The sequence below is a fragment of the Lucilia cuprina genome, chromosome 4 (assembly GCF_022045245.1).
Source record: "Lucilia cuprina isolate Lc7/37 chromosome 4, ASM2204524v1, whole genome shotgun sequence".
Classification (NCBI taxonomy): Eukaryota; Metazoa; Arthropoda; class Insecta; order Diptera; family Calliphoridae; genus Lucilia; species Lucilia cuprina.
Window position 1 is genome coordinate 47,908,146 of NC_060952.1, and position 12,297 is coordinate 47,920,442.

The 12,297-nt window shown below is 28.7% G+C and overlaps 1 protein-coding gene across 9 annotated transcripts in view; it reads right to left on the reverse strand.

Moving 5' to 3' along the window:
- The window catches only part of LOC111681379, a 297,068-nt gene that overhangs the window by 66,335 nt on the left and 218,436 nt on the right, over positions 1-12,297 (reverse strand). For 7 of the 9 annotated variants that reach the window (XM_046950221.1, XM_046950219.1, XM_046950217.1 and 4 more), the window contains one exon: positions 4,558-4,684. The gene's annotated coding sequence lies outside the window, so the exon portion shown is untranslated. Of the gene's footprint in view, positions 1-4,028; positions 4,399-4,557; positions 4,685-12,297 lie in introns of all 9 variants that reach the window. The other 2 variants (XM_046950218.1, XM_046950224.1) reach the window with 1 other exon arrangement.

The following is a 12,297-nucleotide window of genomic DNA, read 5'->3' on the forward strand; positions in this document are numbered from 1 at the left end:
GATATTCCGAATTATATAATAAAATTTTGTGGCCCACAATTCCTAAATAATTTTTTTCCGTCAAAAGACCGTCAAAAATAGTCAAAGGATGGTAATCTCCAAATGGGTTCTTGGAAGTCTTTGCTACCTATTTAACTGCTGCTGCTTTACTTGCTACAAAACTAGAACATGGACGTGTTCTAGGATAGTGACGACTTACTTTTATTCTTGATGAATGGCCCAAAACATGCGAATTGGAGCCAACAGGTGATAAGATATTAATGGAAATAAAGGTTCAAAATTTCAAGTATCTACTCTCTAGAATACTATGGGATATCAATGTGACGATTAACCCGAAAGATATAAATTTGAGTCAACCAGATGGTGGCATATTAGTAGAAAGTAACCATAATTTCTCCAAAAGATGGATAAAATAACTATTTTCGGAAGTATAAGAAAAAAAAAAACAAATTTTAAGAGTATAATCTCTAGTGGTTAACTATTAGAGGAAATTACTGTCTTTTTCGTATGCATTGACTCTTTGTCGAACTGCTGGACAAAATTTTTGGTTAAGCAAATGAAATCAGATATGTATCGTTTCAGCTTTATCTGTGATATATTGATTTAAATTCCCGAAAAAGACTATTATTAGACGAGACGAGAATAAATTTAACTGTTTTTTATTATTATTTTGCACAAAAGATAAATAAATACTGAGCATACGCCTTATGAAAAACTTAACCCATTTATTTATAAAAGGTACTTTAAATTATGTGATTTTATGTTGACATAAAGTATTGCTTATTTGAATAAAGGTTTATAAAACTTAATTTAAAAATTTGGTTCATGAATAAAGCCTATAAGAAACAAGATGCTTTTGCTCAGAAGTTGATTGTTATTAAAATATGAAAATTAATATGCACATTTCATATGTATTTCGGTCAATTATCCAATAGTTTACCCTTGTACCGCTATATCTCGGGATGTCTAAAAGACATTATCATGCCTCGTACTAACTGACCACTAGTCTGTAAGTGGCTACTTATTGGTACTTTTCATTTTTCAAATGGTACCTTTTGGATTTTCTATAGGAGAGATTTTTTTACTTTTTCGTAGTCAAATCAGAACATTTTTTGAAGAGAATCTATGAGAAGTATTAAATAGCACTTTTTCCTTATTAAATTTAAATTTTTAAATATTCACGTGGTAATTTACGATAATGTTGAAGAAAGAGAACAGAAACCAAAGAATAATAAGAAGTTGGACTATGACATTGTTTTACAACAAAGACGTGTTCTGTGTATATTCAACACACTTGTGAGAACTCAATTCTCTCGTAATGTTTCAAAACTTTTTCGCGAAAATACTGGGATAATAAGTCTCGCTGTGTATATTCAACACACTTGTGAGAACTCAATTCTCTCGTAATGTTTCAAAACTTTTTCGCGAAAATACTGGGATAATAAGTCTCGCAGGGAATTTTTTTCACAAACACATAACATTTATTTATTTTTTTACACAATTTTGTTGCCTTTAACAATGCGAAATATTGTTTTTTTCGACAAACTAAAAATTATATATTTTTTTTTAATTTTTTTGACAATTAATTCTTTTTTATGTTAAAATCATGATGTAATAAGTAAGGTGAGAGCGTTTAGGCAACCACCGCAACAAACACAATATTTTTTTGTTTGTTTAGAGCTAAGAATAAATAAGAAGTGAAACGCTGTCAAAAAGTACCTAAGTCTACTGTCAGTCGGTACCTAACTCTAAGAATGTATTAGTAGAATTCTCAAGCCAACATAGTTGTAAAAAATCGGATTTAAAAATTTTGAAAAAAAATTATTACATTTGAATTTATAGTTTAAAAGATTTCTTTAAATATTTTGCAACATAATTTATCTAAAAACATTATATATGAACGCATCTTTGGTTTTTAATCTGCAATATTGAAATAATAATTAAGTTAGTTGAAATATTTTTTTTTGTACCATACGAAAATTTACAACATTGTTCTTTTTTCTTTTTAATTTCAACCAAAAAACTAAATGTCAAAAAAAAAAAAATATTTTTTTCTTTTGTAAAAAATTAAATCTTTTCGGGCTATTAAATATATTTAAAGTGTGCAAAAAAATAATAAATTAAAAATTGGGGTTGAAAGCACGATAAGAAACTCTTTAACTTATTTGAAAAAATAATAAAAATCCCGAAATCAATTTTTAAAATAAAATATAACGTTAAGTGATAAAAAATATTTTTAAGTTCTATAAGCCAAGAATTTTCGCGACTAAGTTTTGAAGTTTGGAGAGAGAGTAAGTTTCTTACATATGTGTTGGAGTTACACAGAACTCGTCTGTGAGAAGAGCGTAACGTTATTGTTCTAAAAAAATGACAGCGTTTCACTTCTAAGTGTTCAGTGGTTTAGAGTATGGGTTTTGTCAAAATGAAATTTCTAAAATTGAAAAATAATAAATATTGGAAGGAAAATTTGTTGTGTATTTCACAATATTACATATAAAACCGTCGTTGCATTTAATTTGTATTCGCAGCAGGACAACGTCTTATTGGTGCTTCATCTGATATTCTTCATTTGGAACCCTTTTATCAGCATTTTCATTCATAATTTTTTATTTGAATTTTTTTCGTTTGAAAACACAAATTTTATTTTTATGTTAAAATAAAAATAAATAAATTATTTTTGACAAAACCCAAGCACTTTTACAATAAACAAATAAAAATCAGCTACCTTGATGATTTCACCTTACTTAGGTGAAAGACTGAAGAAACAAAGTTGTAAATTTTGGTATTGTAATTGAAAAATTTATTTAATATAATCTTATTTTTTATTTTAAAATATATTTAAAGCCCGAAAAATATATTAATTAAATGTTTACTGATCAGATGTTGGCAGTATAAATTGAAAAATATGCGTAATGTAATTTATTTTCCTAAAATGTTTATGTACGATTTTATGCAAATATGTATGTTTGGAAAGCGTGGTGAAAGTGGTTGCAGCCAAGATATATTAATTATAAGGTAGTGTTATCAGAACAGCTGATCGTTTTTTGCTACTATGTTCATTTTTCGCCGTGGTGTGGAATTAATGTCAAACTTTGTTTACATTTTGTAAATGTCAAACTTTGTTTTCATTTTGTTAATGTCAAATTTGTGATTAAAGACAAAATTTATGCTGTTAAATTCGTTTATGTTTTAAAACCAATAATAATACTACACGAAATTAGTTTTATTTTTAAAAACATCAAATTAAATTACAAACAAATTCAAATTTATAAACATTTTTGTTTAACAAAAATTCGCTTTGATTTATTTGTCAGCTGTTTTTGACATTTTTCCCTGACAGCCAATTCGCCTTCAAGTGCAGGCACAATGTCAAACTACATATAAAAAAATATAACCAATTCGCTCGGTATTCTGAATTCGCCGATGACTCTACCTTATAAAATTAATATACCTTGGTTGCAGCTCCAATACTTATTTAAAATTCTACCAATACATTCATAGAGTTAGGTACCGAGTGACAACTCCTTTAGGTACCAACTGACAAGCCCCAATTTCTTATTATTCTTTGACGGAAACCTTAAAAAATATTTATTTAATTAAAATAAGGGATTTTATTTAAGATATTAAGCCTCATTATTACAAATTTGCAATAACTAAATGTAGCATTTTATAATGCAGATAACTCTTTTCTAGTTATTATAATTATAGATTAGTTAATGGATATCGATAAACAATAAGATAATCGTTCTCCCAGCTTATCTCTTAATATAAATTTAATAACTAGAAACAAGTTATAGGCGTTTTAAAATTCTACCTTTAGTTATTGGCAAGTTGCAATAATGAGGATAAGTTTTTGATATATGCATTAGGTGAAGATCGCTTGACGTGTTTAAAGAATACCTGAAGTAAAATCGAACCACCAGAGAAGAAAACAGCTTCAACGGGTAAAAAATTAAATTCAAATAAAACATTGTTCAATCAATTTAAACACGACATATACTATACATATTTTAATTGCTTGTACTTACAATTTGTTTAGCAAATGTTTGTTTATTATAGATGTGTTTATATATATTTATTTTTTCTAAAGATAAAAGCAAAATGCAAGCTATAACTATTGATTAGGTTTAGCTTTTTTTATTAACACCCATTTAAAAATATTTTTAAAAACCTTAATGAAATGATTTAGTCAACCGTAGAAGTATCACTGCTTATTAAAATCAAATTGTTTCAGTATATTCATTGTAGAACTTATACAAATTCTTATCGCCAATTCACGCGACGTTATCATTATTGCGTCATTAAAAACAAAATGTGTAAAAACACTTTAAACGTTATCAATCAGTAGAAATGCCGCTGCAAAGAGGTTCAAAACCGCATTATGGTGGAAAAAGTCGTCTGGTTCGGTGCAAAATTATGTGGAATTTTAAACATTTTATATGTATGTATTATATATGTATAAATATTGCGAAAAATTTCATTTCAAGAATTGAAAAGCTAGTTGGATATGATTATTTTTTTTTTCAATATTACTTAGAAAAAATATTAATTACTTACCATTAATTAAAATTTGTCAAAATTTCGAATATTTTACAAACTTCTATTGGGCAGTGAGAATTGTGTAAAATTTCCAAAGACCTGTTTTCTACAAGTCGTCATAATAATGAATCAATCGATGATATCTCTAAGAAATGAGGAAGAAAAGAAATAAAAAAGCTTTAAAACGTAGAATTCACATTAATATTTGTTTTATTGACTATATTAAATAAAATTCAAGTTTGGTGCAAATTAAATCAGCGATGAGGTGACGTCATTTTAATTCCAACACTTATTATCGCCTACTTAAACTCAATTACATCAGTGTGCATTTCTATTTAAGTAAAGGTACTTTAGAGCCATTTTCATTTATTATGATGATGATTTTTGTTTGTTTATTTTTGTTTTATAAAACATCCTCACTCCCAGACACAAACATTATTCAAACTAACGCCAAAGTTCTACAACGAAATGTTTGTGTATAATACTGTCAGTATATCTTGCTGATAGAAAGTTAAGAAATGCTTGAGATACAAAAAAAAAAAACAGAAAAAATACTTAAAGTAAAACTAAATAATTTCAGAGTTCTTGAAAACAATTTTCAACTACAATCATTCTAGCAAAAATAGAAGATGAAGCAGCAGCAGAATAGCGACCACCAAACGCCACTCTTTCATGTACAAATAAGTGAAGCAGTTAGATAGGCTTCCAGCTAGGACATCATAATGGCCGAATTGAAATCCTGCCTGTCTTCGTTTAGTCTATTTTGGTTTGGCTTGTTGAGGTTTGTTTGGCTTCGTTCTCACAACAAAGAAATATTTTTACAACCACAAAAGGAAAAACTTTTCAACTAAGTAACAGCGCTAATGAATTGGCGCCAAGAGTACATCAATACACATACACTGGCATTCTTACGTAAAACATTTACACTTTCAGCACACAATCATAAGTGGTATTACTGGACAGTGGTCGTATCAAGTTGAAATGCTAAATTTATTATTCAACTATCAAAAGGATAGGGTATATTGTTTTTGTCATTCCGTTTATAACGCATCACAATATTGGTCATAGACCCACAAAATATATATATATTTTTGGTCCTTATTAAATTCTAAGACGATCTTGCTTGTTGAAAACGCTATAATAGAGTCCGTACGGAACATACGGAATCGCACTTTTTAATAAAATTGTTTTTCTTTTAAAGTTTTTACGATTTATATGAGTTATATTCCTTCTAACGCCCATTACTGGATAAAAAATACGAGTATTGCGATGAAATTCGACACAAATAAGATCCAAAATCTGTATACCAAATTTTATGAGGATCGTCATAGGCCCCTGTCAGAAAATTATTTCACTATTACTACATTCAAATAATAATATCACTGGATCGGTTGATATTTGTTCCTATCCCGCATATAAAGCTTTTTTGAAAAAAACTTCTTTTCGTCAATAAATTGCTTAAATAAATCATAAACAATATTTAGGATAAATGCTTTATAATTTAAAATTGATTACTTAAAAAATTGTTAAATTGTCTTTATATATATGTAAGTCAAATTTCTAATGCGTGGAAATTTTATATTTTACTGCCACTGTACGCGCTTTAGTTAGTGTAAAGCTTAACACAAAAGGCAACCAAACAAACAATTTTCCTAATAGTAGGGCAGCTATACCGCCATCCAACTAGTCAACCAGACATTCCGCTAAAATGCTTTATCGCACAGCATTCAAGTAAGTAAATGTTGTAAAACCATAATTAGAAAACCTGCGTAAATGAATAGTACAGTAAGAATGCTAGTGTAATATTAAATAAGATAATTTCAAGCGATAAGGTGACTACAAATATATTTACTTACAGTGCACTCGCGGTAACGAGAACTAATTAAAACCAAGGGAGTTCATGTTAGCGAAATTGTTCACGTTAGCGATTGTTAAATTTCATGAAAAAATATCAAATTTTAATTTATAAATCTGTATTTTACACGCTTGAGCGTGATATTCTTTTATTATTATTTATATTGTTAAAATATTAAACTAAAATTTTATTAAAATCCGTTACAAAACAAAACAAGTATGAATGTATAGTCGGGCGTAGCCGACCATATGATACCCTACACCAGTCTGTGTGTATGTTAAAAATGGGGATTATTTAAAAAAATAAAGCATTTGGTTTGTTTATTTTAACTTTATTTCGGAACATTTTTTCTTTTTTTTTTTGGAAAAAAAATATTTTTTACAAGAGGGCTCAAAGGGGAGTAGGGCAAAATATGAACCTATCCTTAAAAATGTTGGTAGGGAGAGTTAGGTTCTCTTCTATGTAGAATTTAAATGTGTTATTAGTGTTTGTAAGTGAATTTTGACCTTTAAGTCATTTTCTGAAGGGGAGTTTGTATGGGGGATAGGGTCAAATAAAGCCCGATCATTACAAAAATCGTGGTAGTGGAATTTAAAGCTCTATAAAACTAAGTCTTGTCGACTTTTGTTAACGTAATAGATCATTTAAATTAATTATAAGCCAAAAGGCCCTATTTGGGGGGTACGGTTGTATGGGGGCTAGTCGAAATAATAGACCGATTTTAACCTTGGGACAAAAAAAACGTGTGTGCCAAATTTCACCCAATTATTTTGAAAATTGCGGCCTGTACCTTGCGTACAAGGTTTACATGGACAGCCAGCCGGATGGAAGGACGGACATAGCTTAAACGACTCAGAAAATGATTCTAAGCCGATTGGTATACTTTAAGATAGTTATAGGACGAATATTTTTGTATGTTACAAACATCAGCACAAACCCAATATACCCTCCCCACTAAAGTGGTGTAGGGTATAATAAAATTTTCAATTGATATTTTATACTTTTTTGCTAAACTACATTATACTTTTTGTTGCTAAACTAGTCACACTTGTTCCTTTTTGCAAACATTTAGATTTTTTTACACTCACTTCACATAATAAACTAACTTCAAATTTCTTTGCATTACAAACAAAATAATTTAGGGGATATACACTCATTTATTTAGGGGATTCCCAAAATTTTTAAATTCGAATTTAATGAATGTATTTCAATGTTGTGTTCATGCTTAGAAAACATATACTGTGAAAAAATTTGTTCACGTTAAAGAGCTTTCTGTGTTTGTTCACGTTACAGAGTAGTCAATGTAAAAAACATCTTGTTCACGTTAGGCGGTGTTCACGTTAGACGGTGTTCACGTTACCGCGAGTGCACTGTACTTACAATTACTAAGCTAATGCGGCTACATAACATACCAGAAGTATTGTATTACTGTTATTATTATCATTACGGGCTTTATGGGCCTTCCTACTTAGTCCTAACATTTTCCATTTTACATACTTTACTTTCTGTTCTTTAAGTTTTTTCTTTCCATTATAAAATATTATACTAAGTTAAGTTGAATTTAGTTTAACTAGACAATGTTATTATTCATATTTATGGCATCGTTTTTTATTTTTCTCTTTTGAACTGGAAAATTATAAAGTCAAAAAAGTTTAAAATGTAAATCGAAGAAAACAAAGTATAAAACCATATCTGCAAATCTAACTATTGTAAAGCGTATTTCATAATTCAACTGTTTGTAAAAGTATTTTAAACAAATACGAAATGCTTAAATTTTGGCAGCAAATATCAACTACATTATTTTATATAGCGAAATTACTTATAAAAGTTATAAATAAATGTACATAGAGAACGTTAAGGGAAAAGCTTCTTTATACATATTGTGCTGATGCAGAAATACACATTCATATTTAAATCTTTAATCCATTTCATCATAAAAACACATGCAATACACTCGACAAATGAATTAAGTTAATAACACGATATAGATCCTTCAACACAAAAATATTTTTATTTAATATTTTAACGTGTTTTTTATAAAGATTAAATTGAAACATTATAGAGATTATAAAAAGATGTCTTTGTCATTCAAAATTATTTTAGTGTTGAACGCAGTAACTTTTTTTCATGAAAACTGATATGAACTAAAATACAAGAAATATTTTTATAATCAGAGAAATATAATGTTGGAGTCCTATATTCGGCTATGCTGAATCTCAAATACCCTCCACCAGCAAGCTACTTTTTATTAAAACCCATTTAACTATATAATTTTAAAATAACTTTGCAAAATGTTTGTTCCCTTATTGAGGCTACTAACCAAAGAATAATAAGAAATTGGGGCTTGTCTGTTGGTACCTAAAGGAGTTGTCACTCTGTACCTAACTCTAAGAATGTATTGGTAGAATTTTTATATAAGTATTGGAGCTGCAACCACTTTCACCACACTTTCCAAACATACATAGTTGCATAAAATCGTATATAAAAATTTTAGGAAAAATAAATTACATTTAAATTTCTTCTTTCGAATATTTTTTCATTTTATATTGCCAACATATGATCAGTAAACATTTAATAAAAAAAATTTTCGGGCTTTAAATATATTTTAAAATAAAAAATAAGATTATATTAAAAAAAAATTTTAAATTTCAATGCCAAAATTTACAACGTTGTTTCTTCAGTTTTAATTTCAACATAAAAAAATTAATTGTCAAAAAAATAAAAAAACAAGTAGGAAAGTATAGTCGGGCATGGCCGACCATATAATACCCTACACCATGAGTATATTTTTAAAATGTTTACTTATTAAAATTTTTATTTTTTGTAAAGGAACTTTTATGTTGAATACATATTACCATAATTCCAAAATATTTAAGCCATTTATTGATAAAAAACTAAAATTTCTAAAAAGGCTTTATATATGTCAAATATGGGCCGATCCTCGGTAAATTTTGGAAAAGGATATATTTCTAAATAACAGTTAGTTTTGTTGAGTTTCATTGCGATACAAATGGTTACAAATCAATTTTAGACGTTTAAGTCATTTTTTGAAGGGGGCTTTGTATGGGGGCTAGGGTGAAATATAGGCCGATCCTTACGAAAATCTGCAGTGTCATTTATACTTATATAAAACTTATTTGTGCCAATTTTTAGAGAGATAGCAGAATATTTGACGTAATTATGGCATACAAAGTTCAAATCGAGAGGTACTGTTGTATGGGGGCTAGGTGAAATAATGGACCGATTTCAACCATTTTCAATAGGCTTCGTCCTTGTGCCAAAAAACATGCTTGATCAAATTATCTTGAAAATTGCGGTCTGTACCTTGCGCACAAGGTTTACATGGACAGCCAGCCAGATGGACGGACATGTCTTAATCGACTCAAAAAATGATTCTGAATCGATCGGTATACTTTAAGGTGGGTATTGGACCAATATTTTTGTATGTTACAAACATCAGCACAAACGTATAATACCCTCCCCACTATAGTGGTGTAGGGTATAAAAATATTTTTAGTTTGTGGAAAATAACAATATTTCGCATTGTTAAAGGCAACAAAATTGTGTAAAACAAGTAAGACTGCTATATTCGGCAGTGCCGAATCTTATATACCCTTCACCATAGTGTATTTTAAACATCTTTTATAAATTTTAAATTTTTTCCCGACTACATTATTACATCAAAAGCTAAACAAAAAGAACAACAACAACGCTAAACGAAATAAAACACAATATACACAAGGCATCTAAACCAACAGACATCTAAACATACATAACGAAAAACACAGAAAAACAAAAACAAAAATAACAACGCAATGACGCCAACAGCATCCAAACCAAGGGTGCCCAAGCCCTATTAGTACTCTTTTGTTTTTGTAAATGCGCTTAGCTATAGACAGTGTGTTTTCTTATCACTAGCAATACGTTGTTGTTGCTCTTAACATTATACAAGCAAGAGTAAAACAACACTTTCGTATACATTGCAGAGGCGAAGTCGACATAAAATTAAATCTTGTATGCTTTTAAAATATAGTTTGGACAATAATAATTTATTATGTTACAGAATCAAAAATAATTGATCTTACAGTCTAGTTATAAAAACATTAAAAAAATTTGAGTCGATTTAAGCCGAATGTTACGGCGGCGGCTCAAGCAACTAAATATAGTTCGGCGGCTAAGCTCCGACTCGAAGCCGGTCGACTTCGACCTCTGATTCATTGCTGGTAAACATTGATGAGACGTAGATTTTGCTTTTGTTTATCGTAAAAAAATTGTTTTAAAAAGCACTTGGAAAAAATTTGTGTTAGTTTTAAATTTCAAACTTACATTATTCGCACAAAAATTATTGTACAATAACTCACAATCTACTCTCATATAATTGAAAACATTTTAAATACTTTTTTCTATTCATTAAAAAATATATTTGCAAAACAAAAGGGAAAATTATTTTATTTTAACAAAAAATGCAAATCATATTATTTTGCTGTGTATATTTTGTATGTTTGGATTCCAAACATACAAAAAATACACAGCTGAATAAAACCAAATACATCTACACACACACGTGTACATCTTTTTCTATATACAGTGTTGTTGTTGCTTTTATAACAATTTTTGATTAAATTTTCAGAGGTTGTCTCGGATTTTTGCTCATATCTCCGTTATTTACCGACCGATTTTGCTGATTTTAAATAGCGATCTTCTAGAAAGCATGTCTAATAGAATTATTGAAGATTCGGATCTCGCCGATATCTGGGGTCCTCTAAAAACTGATTTCAACAGACAGACGGACATGGCTTAATCGACTCCGCTATCTATAAGGATCCAGAATATATATACTTTATAGGGTCGGAAAATTATATTATAGAAATTACAAACGGAATGACAAACTTATATATACCCTTCTCACAAAGGTGAAGGGTATAAAAATAAATAAATGTTATGTGTTTGTGATAAATTCCCTGCGAGACTTATTATCCCAGTATTTTCGTGAAAAAGTTTTAAAACATTATGAGAGAATTGAGTTCTCACAAGTGTGTTGAATATACACAGAACACGTCTGTCAATAGAGGTAAATGTTATTGTTGTAAAACAATGTCATAGTCCAACTTCTTGTTATTCTTTGGTACTAACATATATCAAACTAATTGCAATTAGGTCCAGAAAAATTTATATTAGTTTGAAAACATTTTAATAGAAAGATTTATCTATACACAGAACAAGCTCATTTCAAGTTTTATCCGGATATAATAATTTAATAACGAATTTAGTGGTATTAAATCAATTGTCATATTAATTACGAAATTTACAATACAATTATTTTTTTTTATTGAAAAAGCACCAACAACTGATTTTGTGAATACAAAAAATATGTTTGGTTTTTTTTGTTGACAACCAAAAATTATATTTTAACCATGGATTTATTATATTGTTGGTGGTTAATTCTACTTTCTATAATAAATTTTTTATAAAAATGCAACTTATATGTTTCTTTACTTTGGGTTATGACATCTCAAAGAAGGAATAAATTATTACATAAGTGAAGCCTTTATGTAAAAGACGAAAGATTGAATTTTCAGAAGTCAAAAGACTATAAATAAAGATGTGATTGTGCTGTTACAGCATCTCAAATTCTTGTGATGGAGAAATTCTGAGTTTGGTTTGGTCTCTGGGTTGAGCCTTTTTACACATTTCGTTGGCACCTGTAAAACAATGATTAATAATCGTAATCATTATTAATTAGATTGTTTAAATCATTAACGATTATTTAATTTTTTCTAATTAATTATTGATTACGATTAAAAATAATATAAAAACAAGTAATATTTCTATATTCGGCTGTGCCGAATCTTATATACCCTTCACCAAGTATGTTTAAAAAAACATTTTTTATTTATTTTGTA